The 25,795-nt window shown below is 36.5% G+C and overlaps 1 protein-coding gene across 2 annotated transcripts in view; it reads left to right on the forward strand.

Moving 5' to 3' along the window:
• Positions 1 to 25,795, forward strand: part of CHRM3 (cholinergic receptor muscarinic 3) — a 266,270-nt gene that overhangs the window by 116,674 nt on the left and 123,801 nt on the right. Inside the window, exons 3-4 of one of the 2 annotated variants that reach the window (XM_088161547.1) lie at positions 18,335 to 18,435; positions 18,681 to 18,880. The gene's annotated coding sequence lies outside the window, so the exon portion shown is untranslated. The remainder of the gene's footprint in view (positions 1 to 18,334; positions 18,436 to 18,680; positions 18,881 to 25,795) is intronic. The other variant, XM_014890699.2, reaches the window with a different exon arrangement.

Genomic DNA, 25,795 nt, shown 5'->3' on the forward strand with positions numbered 1-25,795 from the left:
AATTAAACCCTTTGAAGCTTTGTAGTGCTTATAAAAAGTGTTAATACTTGACGTACCACCAATTAGCACTTTCTTTTATAAGGTGAAAAAAAATTCATTATTACATAGAGATCTTTCCAAGTTCAGTATCTCAGGCTATATTTTCATAGTCGTTAGTAACTGATCTGTACCCTACAGGATTATCCATAAATACAAATATGAGCCAAGAAGAGGCAAAACTCTTTTGTTTGTTTCTGTTCAAATTTTTCAACCCCTGTTACAAGGAGTTTCTACCACCTAATCGTTGCATACATCACAACAGTACAGCCAGCATGCAGGAGATTAAAGAAACACATGGAAGTGAAAGCAGGAGTTTAAAATTACTAGCCTAAGGCATTTCTAGCCCAGAAATGAGCATCTCACAGTTTGTGGAGTCAGATGCTTAGCAAAAGTCAACATCAAACAGGGAGCTCTGAGAGTGCTGAGGAGAGTGCTGTATGAAATGTAAGATAGAAAAACAATTTATGGCTTCTGCTGCACACACAGGCTGGGTGTGAAGGCAAGTTCAGTCAGTGCTTGCCTGTGTATTTCTTGGGAATTTCAATAGTTTGCCATGACCTGTTGTATATATTTGCCTGTTGATCCCACTTCAGAAAGCAAGTTGCAGTCATGCCTTTTTCTGGCAAAGTTCCACTGATACTGATATTCTATGAAAAATGGAGAAGCTGCTACCAGTAGTCATATTCTCCATCCTGGAGAACTGGAATAAGAGACCAAATGGTGCACTCTGTAAGTGTCTCTAAGAGAGTAGGCATTTCAGGTCTACAAAATCTCTAGAAAATGAAGATAGTATTTTTCTAACATGCTCTTTGATATGTACAGTGCTGGGGAAAAAAAAACCAGATTAAATATGAAGCGTTCAGGCACAGGGGGAATAAATATATTTTTCTGCAATATTTGAAATGGGTTGAAAATTTGATGCAAGGAATTAAAATCAATTAATTTATTTAAAATCAGTCACAGCAATAGTATCAACTGACACTCTCAAGTTATCAATAACAATATATCATTTTTCAGTTTATACTAGTAACTTTCTACTATTTACTAGTGTCTTTTTGTTAAGTGCTTTAATCTGCGTTAGAAGCAAAGCATTCAGTCCATTGGTGGCAGAAATGGACTTGCTTACATTAAAACAAATTTTCTTACACGTACTTCTTGTATTCTTGAAGTGCATTAATTTAAAATTACTTAGAAATATCAGTGTTTGGATGTTGATTGAAATTAGTATTGGAGATAAATGTGAACAGCAAGCATTTTTGCACAAGATTTGCCTTTCTGCTTACACTAAATGTGGTTAGGAAGAGTTGTTTTTATTTCTTGTAAAGAAATTTAATTGAGTGCAATGGATGAAATGAACTGAAACAGAGAAATATGAGAAGGATCTGAAAAAAATATTGTCAGCTAGATGATTGGCTTTTTCACAGCTTTCTACAGTTTTCTGACTCTTCAGCAAGTTCTTTTGCCAGACTGACTCATCTGATTTTTATAACTTTCTTTAGAAGAAGTGTCCTCAGTCATTTTAATGACACCTAGTAGTTCTTTCTGATCCACTTCCATGTTTTGCTTTTATTCAAGAGCCTTTCCAGGTTTATGTCTTTCTTGTTATACTTTATAAGGGACATATATAGAAGTAAATAACTGGCATATATACTGTAAAGATAAATTAGAACAGAGGTAATGTATTAGCTCATTTCTCTCTCTATGGCAATTAGGGCAACTTTTAGAAATATGTCCAAATCCTATCTGTCCTTTCTACTCCCTACTTGAAGGCAGAGGAAGGCTTAGCTCTGCTCTTGTTCTGTTGGGAACAATGGTGGTGAATCTTCATGATGTGACTGAGTTACAAGTCACTTCTTGGCCTTCTGAGGGCACCTGAGAGTGAAATGACAGCAATATGTTTATTTCGTCCTTGCTTTGAGATTGCTGTTTGCAAACCGTCTCCAGCACTCCTATGATGTTTACGTGCTTCTGCTTCCATCTTTGCTTTCTTTCAAAATCTCTTTGAAGAGTCCCAGTCAAATGCAAAGGTTAAAAGTATAAATAATAAAACAGTCTGTGACAGAAGAGTTTCTAACACACCTTTTAAACATGTTTAGCTTCTAAACTGCTGTGGCACTGATGCAGCAGTTCAGGTGCTCCCTGTTGCTGAAAAAAACATCATTAAAAGGGCTATCAAGAAATTGCCAAAGGAAAGAAATGGCTCAGAGAACTGCGATCTAGCAAGAAGAAGGGGGAGGAACAGAGAACATCTCAGTAGCAGGGAAAGACAGAGGAGAAGGACATGAAAATAAAAAAAAAAACATATTTAGCGGTTTAAGGGGCAACACCCACAAAAAAACATGCTACAGATCAAGAGCAATTTAAGAGATTGAAATTCTGTTTACAGGGGTGGAAGGGAAAGTAAGTCAAAGACTGAAAGGAGCATGAAAAAACACATAGACTTCATTATTGTCGGTATTTTTATAAATTATAATCTAATTTGTCCTTTTCAATTGTGGCATGAGATTTGTATATTCAGGTTCAGACCAAAAGCTGCCAGCATTTCTCTTTAAAGAGTTCTTTGAATATTATATCCTACTTAATTTTGTGAGGGAAAAAGGAGTGGTGTTGCTACCTTGCCTGACAACAGTGGGCTAGGCAGCAACCAGGTTGGTCATGGGTTTGCTTTGAGCATCCTCATGGGAGAAGCACAGTGGATCAAGTGTGCTTAAAAATATAACCAGAGGGAAGAAAAAGCAGAGAGTTGCACGAAGAAAATGTTGGCTCTGAAATCAGATTACATCAGTTACAATGCATGCAGAAGTAACCTATGTTTTGCATTGACTCTTGTACAAAATTTAGAGATATCTTTTTATTTTTCCCTTCCCATGCATAATATTCCTTTATTTTATATAGGTGCTGGACTCTTTCAGCTGTCTCTTTAGAAAATGCTGTTCTTTTCCATTTGCTTGTTTTATGATGACTTCTCCTACTTGAGGGGAACAAAAACCCCAAAACAACAACAACAACAAAAAAGTACCAAAACCAACTGACCAAAATAACTGCAAACCTAGGGAACAAAAAAAACAAAAAACAAAAACAAACAAACAAACAAAAACCCACTCAAAATTTTATTTAAAAAAAAATGCTGTTATCATGCAAAATGCTCTGCGTTTCAGTCTGCCATAATTTTGACCCTGGCTAATAACACTATTCTTTCATCTTATCTTGTCAGAGCTGGAGTAAGATTTGATTTGGTAAATACATAGGGGTAATCTTTGTGCAGCCAGTATTTAATGATGATCCCAGGGTTGCTTGGAACAAGAAAGATTCCAAAGAAATTTTCATCCTTTGTAGGAAAATACTTTAAAAATAGTTCTGTACGCTATTTTTTATTAGATTAAGTATGTAATCAGAAAACTTTTTTAGATCCAAAACTTTGAGTGCTTTGAAGTCACAATTCAAAGGGGAAGTTATCTGATTGTTTTAGAAATTAGTAGTAAAATATTGGTGGAAATGCTGGTTCAAGGACAGAGCATGGGTTATGGACTGTCTCTTCATCTGAGCTCCATGTATATCCCCATGGCAACATTCTTCTATTGTTAATGAATTTAAAGTAAGGTTACACAAACTGCTTATTTTGGATCTGTGAACAGTAAAATTTAATTGCAGTTCCCTAGAAAGAATACATGCTTTTATTAGGTTTCCACAAATCTTATAAAGAGTACAAAAGCTGAAGAGATTATGCTTTAGGAACTCTCTTTTTAAGTATATCTACACGTTTATAGGTGTTATTTCTGATAGCTGAACATTTGTCTAACACTTTCAAAACATGTTGTTAATCTGTCCATTTCACTAGTTGTTTATTACCTACTTCTGGACCCAATACTGGTCTTGTTCACAGTATCTGTCCCCAGGCTAATGTGAAATAAAAAAACCCTGTTAATTTTGTATGGTTAAACACAAAACTAATGCAAAGAAAAAATAAATCACTCTCACCACATTTACTGTTCTAGGTATTCATAATGTCCCAGAATTTAGCTGTGGTAGTAAGCAAGTTAGGTTATTGCAAAAATATGTAACTAATTGGCAATATATCTAACTAACATATAACTAAAAAAACCTAAACAGCAAAACAAGCATGTATTTTCGTTGCTAATGTATGTTTAGGTTTAGGTGCAAATGTGCTGTCCATCATTAGTTATCCATTAATTTTAATCTCTTATTTCAGTCTTGTAAATCTTTTGATCAGGATACAACTCTGCAGGGATTGCCAGCCATCCTGTCCCGTCAGATGGTTCATCCACCTTTTATTCCTTCTTGGATGGCAATCACAGGATGCAAATGGCAAGTTCTTGAAAGATATTTTCTGACATCTGGCTCTTGGTGGGCTCCTTAGGCAGCTGGGCTTGACACGCTGGAAGAACTTCTGAGCTGTTCTCATAACAAAGGACTTCTTGGCCTTTTAAATGTGTTCTCTCCAAGTGCCCTTTGGAAGTGAAATGATCTGCATGTTATATATTGCCAGAGAGCCAAAAGATGCAGATTGTTATACAGCTGGGAGCTGCAAATATTCAGTTTAAATTGAATATGCTGCACATCCACAAGCCATGTGGACAGTTGGATCACTGTTGTAATGGCTGCTGTGTTTCACATCAGCATGTGAAAACCTCAAACACACGAGTTGTAGTAAATAATAACAAAGCTCAAAGTAGAGGCAAAGGAAGAGAAGGCTTAGACAATTTTAGTTTAAGTTGGAAATGAATATTTGCCTTATATGTGAGTTTTGTCTGTAAATTTTTCTTTTTATGGTATGCATTCTTAGGCTGTAGTTTTGTATTACATGACTAGGGGTACTATATAGCCTGTGGGATTTCAGGCACCCTGAATGAGAATGTTTATCTGTAAGTACAACTCAACTGCTTTTTTGGTTGGTTGGTTGGTTTTTTGTTGGTTTTTTTTTGGCATGGAGATTCAGCTTCGAATTTCAGGACTACAAAACATGTGCCAGCCTAGCATTAAACCACAGGTCTCAGAATATTTTGTGTTCAAAGGGAGCCAAAAGGATCAAGTGCAATTTTTAAGTGAATGGTCGATATGGGAATTGAACCCACAACCTTTTGTATTATTTGCACCAGCCTCGAAACAACTGAGCCAATCTCAGATGCTGTTGTGTTAACTTTGGTAACAGGAAACTTAAACATAGAAAGCATCTTTTTTTGTCAGTAAAATTAAATTGTTGTTGCCTAGCCACAAGTGGACTTGACAGTTACTTGTAAATAATTGCTTCCTGTTTTGTGTCACTGATCATTGTATTAGATAATCAAGATTGTTGTTGTGATAAGTATTTGACAGGGAAAAAAAACCCCAAAACCTTGAAGAAATTTAGCTAACACATTTAAAACAAAAAATTAAAAAAGGATAGGGAAAAACACCACATCTCAGTTAAACAACTGTTTTCTATGATTATTTTCATTTTTTTCAACATTTTTCTGCACAAATCAAACCTAATTATAGCTAAAAATTGAAAAGCTCAAAGAAATAATTTCACTTTCAGTAAGCATATAAAATTGGAATATTTTTATATCTGCTTGAGCTCTATTTGAAGAAATAACCTTAATTGAAAAGACTGCATATGGCTGGATTCTTTGAATTCCTTTAGCAATAAAAAGTACTTTAATCTTCCAAACAGTGACAATACAATGATGTTAGAATGCCTTCTTGTAAAGAGGAACTTGTTTTTTATTGCTGCAAGTGAAAAAATAAAAAAACATGAAATCCCAGAAGACATTAGGAGTGAGACCATTTTCTAATTGTCCTTTTTCCTTTTCTTGGTATAGTGTTAGCATTTAAAGATGTGTAAACCTGAGGTAGGAATTTGCTATTTTTGTCACTTCTGAAAAAGTCGAACTTCTGTTTAATAACAAAAAAAGTTTTTCATCATTTAAACTCTTAAAAGATTTATAATTGGATATTTCTCTAGTCAAATAGATGAAATGTAGATAAGGTGTTTTTTTGTTTTTGACTTGTATCTTTACAGATACAGAATTCCCAAGTAGCCAATCTTCTCATCCTGTGTCTGGAAAATTAAAGTTAGTAGATACAATTAATTTGGACATAAGAAACTTTAGTGGTTCCCTGACAGAAGAAAAAATTAATTTCCTTGTAGTCAATGAGTTACAGTTCAACATATTTTCAGATACAACTTGCAGGGCAATGTTCTGGAATATGCCACTGCAAAACATGTAGCAATCTTACCATCTTCCCAATTCTTTTAGGATAATTCAGCAAACTACTTTCTTCAACCAAGAGATAGAGTTGTATTGAAGAGTGTATAGATCATGCACTGTAAGCTAGGGAAAATTGTTCTGGGTTGAAGAAAAGCAAGAGGAAATAAAGAAGAGTGTAGCTGGAAATTTCTCTGTGAGGCTTTGTTTTGGAGCACAAGTGCGGTTCCTCTGTTTACTCTGGAGCTGATCCTGGCTTGAGACTCGATTGTCTGTGAGCAGCCCAGTGGAACTGCTGTGCCGTACAAGTGGGTTGGCATCAAGGCTTGCAGGGTGCTCAGCACAGCAGAAATATTGTAGCAAAAACTAAAAATTCCCTTCAACACTATAATACAAATCACCTAAGCTTTCTGCTTCTGCAGTATTTGGCTGGGGTTTGGGTGAATTGTTTGGATTTTTTTTCTTTCGCTAAAAGCTTTTGAATCTAGGAGTGAATAAGCATTAATTTAATCAAAATAATCTCTTAAGAAACAGTGACCTTAATTCTTCATCTTGAGCACAGTGCATTTAGAAGTGGAAAAGAGAGACTCTTTTTCTTGTGCCTCTTCCTTTTGAGGTGAACTTTGGCTAGAGTAGAGTATCTAGGTTGAGGCAGTTTAGTAACTGGGATTACTATGAGGTAAGGATATGGGCAACAACCAACCCCTTCAGAACAGCAGAGTATGTTGATGGTGAGCTTTTTCCTGTAATCTGAGTTATGGGTTTTTAATAATCCCAGACTAGTGAGAAGAAAACTAAAGCCCAGCCAGTCTTATAATTTGATTTTTGCACTGTTAGAACAACCAGAAAAAATCTGTGGAAGATACCTGCTGAGTGGAGTTTCCCCTCTTCCCCCAAACAAGGTGCATGCTTCTTCACTGAAGTACAAAATCCTAGAGAAAAAGGTTTGCCTAAATAGGCACAGTTTGGTTGCACATCAATTTGCTGGAGAGTATTGTGAATTTACTAAGTAATTTGAATGCTAAACTGTTGTAAAAAAGAGAGGCTTCTTTTAATTAAAAGTAATCATCAAAGTCATGTACATTATAAAATTCTGTTCTCTGCATGAGTGCAAATTTCTGTCTCAACGTACTTTTCTTTGAAATTCACCTGTTATATTTGCAAGTAAGCAACCAACAGCTACTCTCTCCCTGAAATAAGATTATTTGGTTGAAAGTTTATAAGCCTCAGCTGGGAACTTGCAGTGCTGGACCCTTACTATTAGTATTACTCATCATGGCTTTCCTTACACTTTTTTCTTTTTCAGAGTGGTAGGCTTTTAAATAAATGGCATTTTTACATCTAATGCACATATGACAGTGTTTGAGGCATCAACACACTTTTTATAATTTCATACTGCTTTTTGAATTTACAGTCTTATTAAAATTTTGCCAATTGTTCCTTTTGTTTGCCAGGCTGAGAAAGAGCTATTTTCATAGCAGAAAAGCTATTTTCAAATAGCAGAACCTTGAAAAGTTGACTTGTTTCAGTAATATAATAGGGAAAGTTTGTAGATGTATTTTGTTTATTTGCTGCAAGGTCTAAAGGCTGTCCTTGAAAATTACTAGCTATTAAAGAACCACTCTATGATTTGAACTGATATTGCCATTAAATCAACTCCCCATAAGAAAACGATACTATTTAAAGGAATAGATGACACCAGAAACAGTTCTCAGCAATGCTTTGCCAAATAGTCTTCTAAAATAGTACCTATATTGAGCAATTAGGAATATTTGATTCTCTTTTTACATCATTTTTTCTTCCTGGGTGTTGACACAGGATTTCTTTCATTGACTTCTAGAAGAAGATTATGAACTTTTTCCTGGACTGTAAAAAAGGATACACAGATTTTTTTTCTTCTTCTTCTTCTTAAAAAAAAAAAAAAAAAAAAAAAGAATATGATAGCATTCAGAGTAAAAGCCGCTGCTGTTCCTGCCTGTAACAAATACTTGCTTGGCTGGCAGCACTGTTTAAAAAAAAACAGGAGAGCTTGAAGTACTGCCTTAATGCCAGTTGAAGCTACCTATGCTTTACCAAGGTTTACAGAGCAAGATATCTGCAGGTCAGAGAACCTATGCTGGAACAAAGGCAGCATGGTTGGTATCTTAAGGCTGATAGTGTAGCCACAGAATAATACTGTGTTCTCACAATAATCCCATCCATGCGAGGACAGCCTCTTTCCTGTGAATAAGGGTGGTTAAGGGATACATTCTATTTGGAGCAGACATACAGAGTAACACCTGGCTCTCCTCCCTGCTTCAGGGTGCAGTCCAACAACATGCCATCCTTGGAAGAGTTCTTGTCAAAAACCAAAGTTTAGCTCTGAATCTTGAAGCCAGCTGATTTCTCCATTGACATATGTTTACAAAGATTGGTGGTGGTATGATTTTCTCTCTGTTTAACATTACCTATTATATAGTTATATACATCAGACTCGTTTCCTCCTTGCACATTCTTAATGCTTAGATTTCTGTTCATAAATGCTGCTAATTAAGCAGCAGCAAAACAAATCAGGTAGAAATGCAGGAATTAATGAGTGAGTTTAGTTACTTGGCAACTTAGCAATTTAGTAATTTAGTTTAGCAAGCAGTGGATTTCAGACCGTTTTCAGATGGTGGGGAAGAGTGTGATATTTTCTGGCTTGAAAAATCTTCAGACCTTGAGTGTGTCACTGCTTTATAAGAAGGAAAGGGATAGATTTTTATTCAGACTCTTGGCTTAGTTTTGGGGAGAATCCAACTTGCCTAAAGTTACCTGTTGAGGTATCGGATGTTTAATCTAAATTAACCAGTGGGCTTTTTCCTATGATCCTGGGGAGGGGAGAAGCTCCTGCAAAAAATGATTCATATCAGAATAAAATAAATAGTTAAGTTACATATTATCAACAGCCCTCTTCAGGGTATTTCTTACATCTCTGGGAAGTTAAGCCATAGAGATATTTCTGACAGAAAAAAATTGAGTGCTTTTTAGAACTGATGCAGGTATAATATTTGTATCACTGGAGTGGTATTATTCCTCCTGAATGCAGTTAATTCAAAAGTTACCCATACTGACACCTTTTTGGCAAGGAAAACAGAAGTCATAGTGAATTCTGTTGGTTATTCTGCATTGGTATTTTGTTATACTAATGTAAGACTGAGCTCAGCCTTGAGGGTTTTCACTCTCTCTTTGACATTCCTTTTGCTGCATTTACAAAAACGGCTGAGCTTTCTGTCTCATTTTCTGTAATGTCAGCAAGATGCATAATTTCTGTAATTACATTGTTAGATTGTAATAAATCAGGACCTTACTTGACTTATGAACTCCATAAAGATGATTGTGGAATTTTGTCTGTTAAAGTCTTTATTAAGTAATTTAAAATTTTATCCCAGTGAGAGCCTTTGTTTGGGCTGATGTTGTGCTAGTATTATGTTGCCTTCCAGAGGCGGAAAATATCATAAGGTAATGCTGCTAAAGATCTTAATTGTCTCAATACATCCTGGTGTTCTTTAATGCCTCTAAATTAATTATGCAATTTAATATTGTTATTAAGTCTTGAATTGCATTTCTTCAGCAGAAACATAAAGCTAATGTGATTGTGTACCGTAGGAATAGAAGTACCTGTGGTTTTAGGGGTTGTTCCCCAACGGTGCAACTACTCAGTAAATTTCTAGATCAGATGGTTCATAAAACATTTTACTGGTATGTTCCTGGTGGCTGCTGAATATGTAACTTAAAAAATCAGAAGTCACAATTACAGATACTTCAGAAAGAGAGTATAAGAAATGAAGGATATTGCCAATAACTTAAGTTCCTCTAGAAGTGGAAAAGATGACATTACTTTTAGGAAAAACACTGCTTCTCATAGTCCAGGGAAAGGCAATAATAAAGCCAAACACAGCAGTCCCTGCCAATCTAACCAGACTACTTTTCATCTTGCCTTTAGATTTGGCTATTGGTTTAAAGATAGTTTAGCTTAGTTTTTACAGAATCTAGCTAGGTACCTGAAAATTTTAGTATTGCTAGTAGGTAGCATTGGTTCACATCACTTTGGGATTAGACTGGTATGCTTAAGCTTTCCTTGAAGATGCAAAGGATTTTCCACTTCCATACTTCAGCCTGTAACAAAAAGAAAACACCAGTTTCTAAGGCATCTAATTTTTCTGAAATCTTTAAAAAACTAAGTCACCTCCAGTCATATAATCTATCGGAAAAACCCCATCATTTTCTTTACTTTCCAAAGCAATGCTGTGAAAACTGTACATACAGGAAAAGCAAAATCATTATGCTTTAGGGAACATCACTTTTACTGTGAATATATAGAAGCAACAATTTCTCTTTGATTGAATTGAAATACAGAAGGAAACATGCATAGGCAAAACCCATATTAATTACAGCTAGAAAATGTGGCTGGGGTTGCCATCAGTTCTCAAGAGAAATGTGTACTTTTAAATTTTGTCTAGGTGACAGCACTTCCATTACTATAATGCCCTGAGAAATCTCATGATAGCAAAGCCGTGCTGCATGGCAGGAGTGATTATAGTGGATCAGTCAGAAGTGCCTGCTCTTATGATAGTGCCCCTGGAAGTCAAAGCCTGCAACCAGCACACAGACCTTCTGGTCTGCTCTGATCCTCTGTCCTGGTTAGGGTATAGGTCATTCTGCTGCTTTCATAGATATATCCCATTAGAGCCTAATCTCCCCTACCACGGAGTTTATGTACTTTGGAATCGTTTACACTGTTTTACTCATATTAACCCATCTGAGTAAATGTATATCAACAACAGATGTTGATTACTACTGCCCTTGGTAGTAATCAGTTCCAAGCTTTTCCTAATACTCAGAATTAAATAAATCCCAAGCAAAGCTAAACCTGCATTATCTGAGTGGAAGAGTAAAACTGTGATAGCAAAGCCACTGGCTTATTTTCTCTGGGCTGTCTAGTTTTAGTAAAGCATTGGGATGATACAGTATGCTTTGTAATTTTGGGGATCCAATTTGTTGTTTAAATTGTGAACTTAATGACAGAATGTGGCATGACACAAGAGCCTCGTGTCAGTGGCTTTTACCTTTCCACATATCATTCCTTTCCTTTTTTTGCCTCCCCACCAGGTAAAAGCTGTTTAGCTTTTTATTTTGTTAAAGCAAACAAAAAAACCAAAACCAAAACAAACAAACAAAGAAAAAGAAAAAAAAAAGAAAAATTCAAGATATTGATAGAGAAAGAAATTATTGAGCTGCTTTTTCCAATACTACAGTTCTGTATACTAATTCAATACAAAATTAATAACAGATGTTTAACTTCAGCTGCACAGAGAAACATTCTGTAAGGGATCTTAAGAGGTTAACGTTTTCAGACATGAGCAAAGGCATGCTGCAGTCCCAAAACATGCTTAAAATATTCTCCCATAAGGGGTCAGGACTGTTTCCTCATAGTGAAGCTTTCTCTTGGTTTTTGCTCCTTCATGTGGCACAAGGGGACAAGGGTTGTGGTGGGTTGATGGTAGCTCCTCTCTGCCACTCCTTTCTCAAGCTGCTCCCTGTTCCAGCCTGAGGCATCCACTGGCTGGATGTCCTTTAGGATGAGCCTGCTCCAGCTTGGCCCTCCATGGGACACACATCCCACAGGGCACTGCCAGTGCAGCTGCATCCATACCCTGTGGTGGTTGCCTTGGAGCAACTTGGAACAGGGAACTGCCTGGAACAGGTTGCACCTGGCATGAGGCATCCCCTGCCTCTCTCCACAGGGGACCCTGCAGCATGGATGGGGATGCCCAGAGCAGAGGTGAATCCAAAGCTTCCTAATTAGGTGATTTTCTTTTCTTGTTTCAAGTGACATTCACCCTGGAGGTTGTGTCAGTGCTGCCATGTTTGCTGCTGTCCCTGGGGCATGCAGGGTTGTTGTCTTTACCTTCCCAGGGACCCTCTGGGTACCTGGGAATAGCTCCAGGAGGTGGCATGGACATCTCCATTTCAATGCCCCAGGGTCCTGCCCCCAGGTAGAGGAAGGAACCTGCTCCACAAGAGCTCCAGTTGAGGCTGGAGCAGGGCAGGTGACCCCATGCCAGACTGTACTGTGGATGTAAAATAGTGGATTTTGGTAGGTGAGTGTCAGAGATTATTGCACCTCTTGACAACAGCTTGTCTCTTTGCTTATAAACATCATTAATCCCATAATTTCTCATCAGATATATCTTTAAGACATTCGTTGAGTAGTTTTGTGTATCCTTGATACTAAATGGAGTTTAGAAAGAAATTCATGATTACTTGGATTTTCCTGTACTGGCTGGCAGGCATAGTTAGGAAAGGCCAAATTATGGGACATTTCCTACCTGGGTATTCCAGTGAACAAGCTGCACATTTCCATTAACAAACTCACAATCCCTTTTCAGGAAAGTCCATCTGCTTCCAACTGATAAAGCAGCATATTACTCACTTCACATTCAGCTGCCTCATGATAATTCAAAATTTTACTTATGCTTTCCCACTTTCTCGGATTTAACATACCAGACATACCTTGTGTACATAAGTCACACCCAAATATTTCCTCAAATGTTGAAAATTCTACTGTTTTGTGAGACTTTTTTTTTTAGAATAATCAGTTACATTAAAAACCACCTTGAGGGGGATTTATTAGCTGCAGAGATGGGAGTCATGAATATCTTGAAATTTTTTAGTAACTTTTAAAGTGAAACTGTGAAAGAAATGGAGCAGTATGTTTGCTTGGGACATCTTTTTCAGATAAGGCTGTCTTCCCCAAGAAGGGGCATGGGTTTTTTCCCCATGTGTATAGTGGAGCCTAATCTTACTCTAAGTGGCTAAATGGATCAGAGTATTTATAGACTAAGCAGTGGATGGAAGGGATTGGTAAAAACAATTAAGAATACCAATATGTGATCATGAGAAATGAACAATCAGGAAGGGATTAATCAAAACAGATTTAGATGTGCTGCATAATGGATGGTGAACATGAGAGCCTCCCAAAGCTTACTTCCTCTCATCCTAGGGCCAACAACTAAAACACATCAGCTCTGTTGAATCGTTCTTTGGTGTGGTAGCTTTTCTTGTGTTGACTGTGCAGCCTGTACAGCTCAGGGGTAGATGCCTGTAGCTGCAAAGATATGGAACCACTTCCTAAATTATTAATGCTGATAGCTGTATACTAAATATTGAGCTTCCTGTGTTGGTCTGTTTAACCATTATGATCTCTCAGTGTTATATAAAATTATATATGACATTTAGAATATTTCACTTAAAATAATAATCTTTGTCAGAGACACTAGTAGTCAGGTGTCAGTAAGCACCTGAAGGAACAACAATCTAAGAGAGTTAATCACTTTGCATATTTTAAAAAGCTTTCATGGTTGTATGCCAGATAGAAAACATAAGTAATAGAGCAATTAGATTGAAGTATTCTTCTAGTGTTTTTTTCGTGATGCTTTCCTTTTTCCTAGCTGCTTGTTCTACTGATTATTCAGACACTGTAGTGCACTTCTGAGATGCTTTGTATGTGAACTGCACTGAGTTGAACACCTTTATGCTGAGCAGTCCTAACTGAGTATTTCCATAAGAGGCGCTCAGCTTTGTCAGTAAAACACTGAAGGCACTATTCTAGAGTGAAAAAAAAAAAAAGTGATATGTCTAGATTGAACAATTTTTGAGCTATGAGACTACCAAACTAAAATAATATCTGAAATATTTGGATTTTGTTTTACCATACTCCTCAGAACTTCAAACTAAAATAAAGGCTTCTAGTTCTTCAGAAGCTGAAAGAGAGTTGACTTAGACAGTACTGTGAATTGACATGTCTTCACCAAGAACATGGTCCTAAATCAGAATGTTAATAATTTGTTTTTATCTGTGTTTAACTGAATAAAAGGAGCATTAAATGATTTATTTATTCAGGATGGCTAAAAACAAAGTAGAGCAAGTTGGATGAATTTTTGTGATACTGAATTTGTCCCAGCAAAGAAATTCCGTTTTGATCTACGTGTTGCATATTTTTCTGTCATATAAGTGGGGAAGCACTTTTCAAGTGTACAAATATTGCAGTTGCAATCTTTTACCATCCATCTTTGGTATTGTCTTGGTCCAGAACAGTCCTAACTTCTTTCTAATGAGATCCACTGCAAGAAGTACAAGACAGAGATGCTGCTTCCAGCTTGCGGACTGTTTTATGCCTGAAGCTTAAGAATCAAAATAGATTTCTGCTCTTTAAAGTCCATTGGAAATAGAAACTGCCTTCTTGCTGATTTTTTTTTTTTTTTGGCATCAGGATCATATTCATTATTATTCATATTCATTCAACTATTTAAATGCCTTTTATTTATCTAGGTACCTCTGTAAGCATTTTTGAGGTTGAAAAATGTGATATGAAAAAGTGTTGGTTTTAATAGGTTATTTCAGCAAGAAAATAAAAATATGTAGCTAAATCAAGTTTTTGAGACCTTTTTTTGTCCTCACAGCAAGGCAAAAATTGGACATAATTAATTTAAAAGATCACAACACATGAGATCACCTTTATCTCTCTTGATACTCACTCATGTGAAATACTTACTTTATTATGTTATAAAGTTTTACCAGTCTGTGAAATTTATTTTTCATAGAGAGGAACCTCCTTGGTGAAACATAGCAACTAATTTTCTTCGTGCAGAGTCAATGCATGCAAATTTGTCTTGTCAAGTAAATAGGGTAGAAATTACTGTGTGCATAGTTTTGCTTTCCACGAAAATACTTCTCTTACTTAGACATTCTAGTCATTCATTTCTGACATTCTAGTCTCAAGTGAGGTTTTATCAAAGATAAATAAAAAGCTAAAGGTAGCACACCGTGTCTCTTCTTGTTTTAAGTAGGGGTTCTCATGAATGTAGGAAAGGAATTGGACAAGTAAAATGTGATAAAATGTGATTTTCAGTTTTGTACCTGGAACACCGAGTGCCTGCCTGTCCTGACGGCAGCATTTTTTTGGGGGGTATTGAAATCACAGCTGTATTTGTGGTGCTACAAATTTTAGTCCTCTCCTCTTCATAGTGTGCCAATGTGTGCAGAGCATAACTGAAATTCATTGGCTGTGCTGCCTCCCAGACCACACCCAAGCTAAAATCCTGCTAGGACCAGTCTCACAGTTTTATGGCAGAGTTTGGATGCCAATGCCCAGAAGCACCCCTCAAATAAAAGTTTCTAGCACAGACATAGTAAATGAGGTTTGAAGTGGCTGATGATGGCTTAAATAGGTCCAGGGTTCATGCTGACAGCTGGAATGGGGCTTTGGGGGGTTTGTTGACAGGGCTGTTCAACTGGAGCTTGATGTTCTGCACGTGCTGGATTGTCAGCTGGCCTTGGTCACTGTTCAGAAAGAGTAGAGTGTATTAGCTTTGTAGCTGAATATAAAAACAGCACAGGTTTATTTGAAGAGACTTAGTTTATTGTAAATTAAGGCAATGAATTCCAAAGCTCTGAGTCACAACCTGCATTATTAGGTAGGTAAAACTGGAGTCTTGGTAGTAATGGCATAAAACTAAAATGTATTAGAAAATTATTGGGAAGATTTTTTTCTTTTTTTGAATTGAGGATGGCTTGAAAAGCTAATTTAATAACAAACTAGTTTTTTGCTAACCTAAAGCATAATAACTTGATGAGAGGGAAATTATTAAAATTCATATTTTAATTGCCAGACACCTAATTTCCTCAACTAAAAGGAGGCTCAGCTAACTAAAAAACGACTTCTCTTTTCAATTGTTTTTCAGTCTTAAAATTTTGCAAGTTATTTAAAACTGATTTTGATCATGTAGCAGAGTTTTTAAAATTATTTTTCTGCATTGATAATGTAAATGAAAAATCTTTTTCGACCTTTATACTTTCTGAATTAAAAAAAAAAGGATGAATTAATTTTTAAATATTCAAGTTTGTTTTAAGAGTAATTGACATTGTTGTTTCATATTGCCAACTCTATGTAAGCTGTCCACTAATGACCTCTAGGGACCTTAATTAAACAAAAATTGGTACGTGCTGTGCAAATTGTAGTTTTACTATGTGAATGAATTATAAGTGTGTATGTAGATTCACTGCTGCATTGCTGGAATGAACTACTAAAATCAGAGCAGCTGTCTTGAGAAGTCTGTAACCATCCTTCCTGAGCCAAAAGATCAAGCTCTAGCAGCAAAGGCTCCACGAGATCCTTCCAGAGCTTTAGAGTGAAAACCCTTTCAGATGGGAGGGGGTTAATGATGCATGTGATCTCCCTGGCTGCTCTTTGCCTCTCTCTGGGAGTCTCTGAGACCCTCAGTGCAGACACTCTGTCTTGTGCTGTGCTTCCTGTGCACTGTCAGTCTGGGAGCAGTGGTGGGAACAGAGTGTTACAGTGGTGTAATGGCTGGCCAAGAAATGCCTTGGAAAAGAAATGTTTCAGGAAGTGAGTTTGGAGTGATAGTCTCTGATCTAAACATAGATGCTGGGCTGAGAGGGTCCATCTCAAAGCCTGTTCTTAGGAAAGGGTTGCCACAATCATGTGTCCAACTAAGAACTGCTTTGCACTCCCTCTAAGTCAATTTATACAAATTCTGGCCATATTTAATCTGATTTGTTTCCTTTCTGTTCATTCAAATACAGCCTCTCCTGTGTTCATTTGGTTTAAGGGGTTGTTCAGTTTGGCTTCCTCTCTGATTCTTTGCACTTCTTGACAGTACAGGGTTAGTGGAGGGAGCAGCTTTCTTCCAGGAGTGTGTTTTACTAGAGGAGGGGGAGACCTTCATGGTTAAAGGCATATCAGAGCTGTGTTACAAGTCTTAGTTAGGCTGGCATGCAGCGATGTACATGGGTAATAAATGTGTATTTTCTTTCCTTCTGAAAATTAACTGGAATATAGTCTCGGCTTTGTTAGTAACCTCACTCCTGCTGTTGCTGTTGGGTTTTGGTGGTGTTTTTGGTTTTTTTTACTCGAGAAACTGAGCATGCAGCATAGTGAATATATTCTCTCTCTGCTCTGTTGCCTCCTATTTATAACACCTGGGAGTAAAATCTCTTGGCATTCTGGTAAAGGCTGAGACACTAAGAAACATCTTGATTAGATTCACTCTTCTGTGTTTAAGTTATTCAAAGGGGTCTGGAAGCCTTAAGCTGCAAAGGCATGCAATAAATGGGATAACAATGGCACATGGTTCTACTTGGCTACTGGTTCTACTACATTACATTAAATGTAATGAAATGGAGCATGGTGGTCAGTCATTAATCTTTCTCCTACACTTTGGAATTCAGAGCTTTACAACTTCTGCAGAGGAAAGTGTTTTGTTTAATATATATTGTTTAATATATTTTCTTCCTTTGTTATATTTTTTTCATGACAAATTATATTCCAGACCAACTTTTTAAAGTGGTTAGCTTAAAAGACTGCACCACTTGGGGAAGAAAAGGAAACCCTAGTTCTTAATTCTGCCTTTGGGGCAACCTGCTCCTTGAGTGGGCTCATCATTCCTCTTTGCTAGAGGTGCCCATTTTCAGATACAAGCTACACAAGTTTGCTTGCTGATGCAGCTGCAGCCTTAAAATAATAAGCTCCCCAGGAAAGTATTGGATCTCCCATCATTGATCACTTTCAAGATTCAGCTGGACAGTTTGCTGAGTTACCTTGTCAAGATTGTGCTTTTGCCAGGAAAGGCCCAACCTTTATTCTATGATTCTATGACTTCTTGTACGATATTGGAGAAAGTGTTCTCTTCACTCCAGTTTGGTCCCCAGGTTTGAAGAAAAAAAAAATCATCTGAAAATACTGTGATCATACATAGCCCTTTGGAGACAGGTGTGAGCAGCCCAAAGGCTTGTCAGTACCATATTATTTCCACTGCTCCAGATCTCTGTGTGAAAAATGCATGCTTGAGTTGTTTTATTTCCAACTAGGTCTCTCAGATGGAAAAAAAAATAAAAAGGAAAAACCAGTATTATTTGGCAATAAAAAGTATTAAAAGCTTTTGTTTTATCTTCCTTCAAACGAAGCTTTTTTGGCTTATATGTCTGTGCTTTCCTCATGTTTCTATAATCTATATTAATAATTTTTCTATCTTTCACTTTGTTCATAGCCTACATGCTGACACAGTACCAGTTCTGTTTCCAAAAGAGGAGTTCACAGAATTACAGTGTCTGATCCAACTAGCTGCTCTGATGATCCTCACTGGACCATGTAGGTAAAATTTAAAAAACCTATTTATATCCACACTACATCTGTAAAAGTATTAAACATATTGGGAAACATCTGGGTTTTGGCAACAATGCTCACTTTGTGGAATTGGGGTCTTTTGGAATTTATGGACTGCAATATCATTAAGACCCTGCAACTTTTTGATGAGTTTTATTGTCAACAGAAGCACAAAAGCAGACTGTCATATGCCACAATGTATTTAGTCTTCTTGCCATGTCTGTTTTAAGTACTTGCAGGTGCTGACCACAGGTGATGGCCATCATTCCTGTAGGCATACCTGAGCTAACTTCAGTAGCAGCTGCAGTGGTGAAAATTTCAGCTTAGGCACAAAACCCAGCAGAGAAACTGAATGAGTTCTGAAGCAGCTAGTAAACCTTGAGCTTCTTGTTATTACAGCCACACAGCTCACAGAATAAGAGCTGGCCAGGTAAGAGCATGGCTGAACAGATTTACATGCATGAACCTCAATGTTTGTCTTAAGATGGGTATCATGGTATTAATAATCAGAAGAAAGATCCCTTCAGGTTATTTCTGCTGATCATCTTGAGGTTCTGCACAAATCTTCAAGTTTTCTATGAGTTTCAGACAAAATATAAAACATAGCCAATACTCTATCAACAGGATTTCCTGCAGAATAATTCAGTTTTGCTCTAGAAGAGCTGTGAATCCAACAATTTATATTAAATTTCTTGAAAAGTGTATTTTTCCTTTTTGCTTTGATATGCTAGCTGCATTTAGTTTCACCTCCCTCTGAGCTAGCAGACCTAGGCAAAGGACTAAATTGTTCTGATTAAATTGCCAGCATTTATTGTCTCTTGACTGCTTTCTCCCTTGTATGCTATGCTGTTTTATGTCTCAGTTGCAGTGGCACTTAAAATAATTCACATGAATTGGTAAGATGCAGAGTTTATGCCTACATTATAATTGGTGTTTCTTTTACATTCCTTACAGTGTAAAAGCTCTACCTTGGTTTACATTTCTAATTTTATGGAAATTAACTATAAGCTTGGGTGTGTAGCAGTTGTTTAGATGGCCTGTATTTACACATGCTGACACAGTCTCTGCACATAACAAACAGCTCTCCTCACATTCTCTTTTGGAACTGTGACACTGAAAGTTTATTGTGATTGTTTCTGCAGTGTCTTGAGATTTCAGTCACTCAGTTCTGTCTGGAGAGGGGTTCTAAGTAAGTCGTCTCAATAAAGCATTTTTAGGGTGTGTTGGCTGAATTTTTTATAGCTTCAGTTTTAACAACATGTGCCTCAGATGAATCCTATAATAATGTTTATCCTTGGTTTTTTATGCTGAAATTATGACAAGGTATATTGCATGCTGTTACATACACAGCTGCTTTTCATGTTGTGTTGACCATATTCCAGCTTTAATTAGATGTTTTTCAGGTATTTTGTAGAAAGCGAAAGGTTGTGGTTTGGGATTCTTACTTTATTTTCTTTTATTTTCCTAGGATGGCAGTATTTCTGTTAATTAATACTCAAAACATACTTTTCTGATTTTGTGGTTAAAATTAAATATAAGTTATCATAATTCGTAAATGGCTTGCTATCTCCAAGATGGAAAAGAGATTAATTTTTTCTGTTTTGAGTATCCAAAGTTTTTCCCAGTTGTAACTGATGGGTAGGGAAGCAATCCCAAAAGACATTTATTATGCTGGAGAGGATATAGAGTCTGAGAAGAATGGGAGAATGTTTGTTTTGTGGGTGTCAGTGGCACAACTGTTCCATTGAAAAAGAATTTATAATTGATGCGAAATTTAAGGATACTTGAAAGAAACTGGAACTGTGTTCAGTTTCAGTCTGAAAGGAAAGTAATAAAGAATTCATTTAAGAATTCAGTTAACTTCTGTACATTTTGTTACTGTCCACATCTCTCTTCCTGTATAGACGTGTAATATTTGTAACTTAGACTCTGATGTGACTGTGTGGAAACAGTGAGAAAAAAAAGGGTTAAAGTGGGTTAATGGTTATAATCCATTTTCAGAAAATCCAGGGGTTGATATCTGTTGGTTGTTTTTTCTCTTCATAATAAATTAATGGCAACAAAGCCATTAATGCAAATAAATCTGATGGTTTGCTTTATATCTACACTGTGCTGTCATGCTACCTCTTAAAGGATTATATCTATAAAGAAATAATAAAATAATGTTCTTTATTATCCACAAGTGTGCAGAGCACTAAACAGAATTTGTCAGTTGTTCTGAACATGTTACATTCATCAAGAAGAACAGCATTATCTAGCTTAGCACAGGTACATTAGCTAGGCTGCCAGAATCTTAAAATCTTGCCTCAAATGCAAAGATAATGGTCACTATGATGTGCATTTGCCATGTAATGCAAGTAGTATTTGTGCTTGAGTAGCTTTTAGGAAAGCATAGATGTTTGCAAAGGTTGTGGTACATCTTGGATCTTTAAAACCAAGTGCCATGTCTAACACAATTGGTGTCACTTTCAAGAGAGAACTGGATTATGTCAGATCTAAGAAGGGCCAGAGGTAATGTTATCTTAAAAGGTTTCTGCAGTAGTATATGGAGAAAGAGTATTTTTAAAAACCCAATTTGTAAAATGTTACTGGTAGGTAAGGCTTTATAAAGGGAAGGCATGGTAACATGGCTCTGGCCTGTTGCTTTGGCAAAGTAGAAGGGAGCTGTGGGAGAGTCAGGTTTCTCTGCCCCTGCTCCTCTCTGAGTCACAGACGTGCTGTGTGATGGCTGGTAGGCTTGGGCTTGTTGTGCCTTAAAACAATGCAAACTGATAACCAGCTAGTTGCTTAAAAAGACTGATTTTTGGTGATAAAGAGCACTGCTTTGCACCTGCCTGGGGTCCCTATGTCGCTCATTACCACAACAGTAAAAATTAATTCATATTTGTTCATAAATTTGCTTGTAAATATTTTAATGGATTTAAATATCTACCTGAAAGTTTATGATAGTGGTAAAAACTACCAACTCAATCTGAAATTAACACCAGACCACTGATGTTTGTTTTATAGAGTAGTTACAAAGAAATATTTGCTCCTATGTATTACCCCTTGAAAAATTATTCAAACTCTTAATCCACAGCTAATGAAAACTTGAATTTTAATTTATTTTTCTACTTCTTTATTTATCTACTTTGGTAGTAGGTTAGAGCAGAGGAGTAGGTTTGACAAAAGGAATGAAGGAAGGATCATTTCAAAGCACATGCAGTCTGTGACTGTGGCTGTCATGAGATGATGCTGTAAGCAGTTGCAGTCAGCCAAATCTTACAGTGTTTAATTGTCTGTTCCCTTTGAAGTGACTTGGTGTGACATTATTTCAGGAGAAGCATCACAGCTTAGACTATTTTATGTCTCTGCTGGTGTGTTAAGCTAATGGTTCATCCATGAGGGCCATGGATGAACCATTACCATCCATGGTTAATGGCCAAAATGAATTTTCTAGAAACAATTTCCTCTTTGTCTCTAATTATTTAACCAACTCGATGAAGTACGTGTTGATGGTGAGGAGAGCACGTAGATTGGGGTTCCATTTATTCATTTGTAGCTGCTTATTTATGTGTAAATAGATAACTGTAATTACTTTGAGGAAAATGGTGACACAAACTAGGCATTTGTAATTTTCCTCCTAGAAGAAAGTCTTCTCTTAATCCTAAAATTAAATTTTAAAGGATTTTTTAATTTAAATGAAAGATGGAAATATTTATGTGTTTAAATTTAAGTATACAAAACACAATTTTTCCCAGCTGAAACTCTCTCTAGGGCATAGTATAAACAATTATTCTTTCATTATGTGGATTAAAACTCAAGTAAAGTGACAATGGCTGAGTTCCATTCCCTCTGAAAACACATAACTTTTATCAACAAAGATTTTTCAATAACTTTTTGAAAGAAAGACTATTAGTTTGCAGAATTACAAATTTTTATTCCTTCTGGCATTTAAAATAAACTCAGGTTTTTTTGTAATGCACTTCACCAGACATATTTAACTTGTGAGGACTGACTAGCTTGCAGCTGTAGGTGGTATGTGAAATACAGACTTCAGGAAGAGCATGATTTCCATAACCACTTCAAAGGAAATACATTATAAATAAAGTACATTTCTCTGGGGGCTTACAAAACCATTCTGTTTATAATTTAAATTACATTAAGCTAAATAAAATAGTACAGCAAAACCCTCAAGAGAAAAATACTTCATTTAAGTTTGAACATTGCATTACTTCCATTAATTGGAAGTATTTTATTCTCTCTCTAATAGTTTATTTTTCATTGACTATATATAATTAAAAGTATTGTCATTGCAACAGGAGCAATTCTTTCCCATCTTGTGTTCCCAGCCCTTGTGTTCAGTACATCAGTATAGTTTTATTTGCCTGCCTTCCTTCATTTCTCAGTGCTTTATTACGGGTGACTAACGCTCGGAGCATCAGGCTGTGACAGAAGATTATATCGCTGTGTCACGCATGTTCAGCTTTATCAAACTCCTGCTGGATCTGAGTCTCTCAGCTCAGCCTGAAGTTTTGTATCAAAACAATGGAGGGGGTGAAGCTTTCTTCTGTAGGAATATTTTGGAGTCTGCTCATCAAAGCTATGCAGCTTGCTCTTTGCAGGGGTAACTGTTGAGCAGGGACTGCAACACAAGCAACAGAATCCATTAGTCTCCCTACTCCATAAAGATAACTTGGAGGCAAGGGAGCCTGATAAGATATGAGGATAATATGTTTTCTAGGAGAGGAAACTAGTGGAAAACCTCAGTGAACTATCTAATTTTAAGAGTGATTTATTTTGTCTTCTTTTTTCACCCCATGACGAGCCTTTACAGGCAGAACTAAATCAGGCTGTCTTTCCTAATAGCAAGGAGGGCAGTAAATCTGTACTGCCAAGCTCCTCTAATATTGACAACTTTGCAGTATGGGTTTCTGTAGAGATAATCTAAGCACATATAAATTTACAGGAGCTGAAGCAGGTTGTATAATAAAAGCAGGCCAATCTCATATCTCACATTTATTTCCATTTTAGAGTCAACTTTTAAAAAAGCCATTAATTTCAAATTAATCCCTATTTAAGTCTAAAACATGCTTTCTGCTCATATCACTTAATTTTAAGTTATTAGAACTATTTTTACATAGGAAAATAAGTGTTTGCAGCTAGTTATTAACACTATTGAAATATATAAAAAGAGGCTATGCACATATTTTTCCCTAATTTATAAAATGTTTGCACTTTTTTGAAGTGCTTTCAAAAAGCAGTAATAATTGAAACTAATGCTGGGTTGAATAAAAACTTTGTTGACCTGAGATTTTCAAGTAGGCTAGCTAAACCATGAGGAAAAAGGTAGTACAAAATATCAGACATGTTTTCTATTGATACAGACCTTAAAGGTTTTATGAAAATAAGTAAAGGAATTTAGTCACAAAAATCCAAAGAAAAAATTATCCAGTAAAATTTCTAAGCTTTTTCATTAACATTTAAATAAGGTTAGTTTCATTTTATATACTAAGAAAATATTTCCTTTTCCTTTCTGCTTTACAGAATTTTTTCCCTCCAATATTATTTGACTGTAATTCAAAAATAGCTTTTGTTCCTGCTGTAAATGCTTGCCAGGTGGTTAAACAATAGAGGTAATGAAATCTAATGAAATACCAAAGTTAATCTACTGGGGCAAATAGGAGTTTTTCTGTATTATTTTTAACTTTGTCCAAAATTTGGCACACTGGTGGATGAGAATGTGGATATGGCCCAGCAATGTTCTCTTGCATCCCAGAGAGCCAACCGTGTCCTGGGATGCATCCAAAGCAGCGTGGCCAGCAGGGAAAGGGAGGGGATTTTAGTCCTCTCCTCCATCCTGGTGAGACTCACCTGGAGTGTTGTGTCCAGCTGTGCAGACCTCAGTACAGGGAAGACATGAACCTGAAAATATTCAGGGCTGGGAGTTCCTTTTCCCTGTGGGAAAGCTGAAAGAGTCAGGTTTGTTCAGTCTGGAGAAAACTGCAGGGAAATTTTATTGCAGCCTTTCATTACTTATGAGGGACCTATAAGAAAGATGGGAATAGACTTTTTATCAGGGCCTTGAGATGGGATGAAGGTTAATGGTTTTAAACTGAAAGTGGGTAGATTCAGACTAGATATAATGAAGACTTTTTTTTTTTTTTTTTTTTTTTTTTTTACTATGAGGGTAGTGGAACACATTGCCCTGAAAAGTTGTGCACGACATATCTCTAGAAGTCAGTCATCAAAAGCAGACTGGACGAGACTCTCAGAAACCTGATCAAATGAAAGATGTGTGTGCTGATTTCAGGAGTTGTTGGATTGGACAACTTTTAAAGGTCCCTTCCAACATTATTCTATGATTCTATGAAATATATTAAAAAAACATTTTCACTAGGCAATTAAAGTTCACATAATTATTTTTTCCCTTTCTTGTCTCCTATCCCTTTTGACCAACTTTACAGTTAATAGATAATAATTTTATTTTTTAATAAACGTATATTTTTTTATTATTTTAAAAAGTTTAAGTTGCATTTAAGATGCACATATCACCATATATTTAGTTTAGCTCTCTGGTTGGGATGGTTTGTAGTAGGCTGAATAAAAAGGTACTTCATCATTAAAATTTTTGTGCAATGAGGTCCATATTTCTGTAGGTAAATGTATGTTTGAATTTCCAATACACTCAGCAGGCTAAGATGACTCATATCCTACTTAAAGAGCTGGTTGCTCAATTGTAACAAAGAAACAAGAGTCCTTGGAGAAATTGAGGTTGATAGCAAACAGTGGACACACGGTGTGGGAGGGCAGCAGCCCCTTTGTCCTTTTTCCCAGCTCTCACTGCAGCTGCGTTGCCCTTGCATTGCCTGCCCCTCTCCAGACCCATGGTGCACAAGGTGACAGTCGAGTTCTCCTTGTAAGCCTTCATGTGCAAGGACTTAGGGAGGAACTTAACCCTTATCATAGTCATATAACCTTAGGATTTCACTGGAATGCTTATATTGTTGTCATACAGGTGCATAGTGAGGAACCGTGGAATTCCTTTAATGAGGAACATTTAAGTGAGGATTTGTTTGGAGTTTGCAAATTTGTTAACTTGACTAGTTGTGCATTTAATCATGCACTCTGTCTTCATATGCACTGCCACCCAGCCACCAACCCGTGCTCTGAATGACAGCAAGGCAGTAGATGGGCGTGTTTTATTCAGAATATGAATCATAGGCAAACAAATATGTAATCTATTGTTTCCATGTAACTTAAAATAAAGTCAGCTTTCAAATGGACAATTAATGTGGACAGGAAAATATTTTAATGTCAAAAATCCGAAAGTTTCATAACAAAATATTTTCAGTCTTCTGTACAT

The sequence above is a fragment of the Sturnus vulgaris genome, chromosome 3 (assembly GCF_052056855.1).
Source record: "Sturnus vulgaris isolate bStuVul1 chromosome 3, bStuVul1.hap1, whole genome shotgun sequence".
NCBI lineage: Eukaryota > Metazoa > Chordata > Aves > Passeriformes > Sturnidae > Sturnus > Sturnus vulgaris.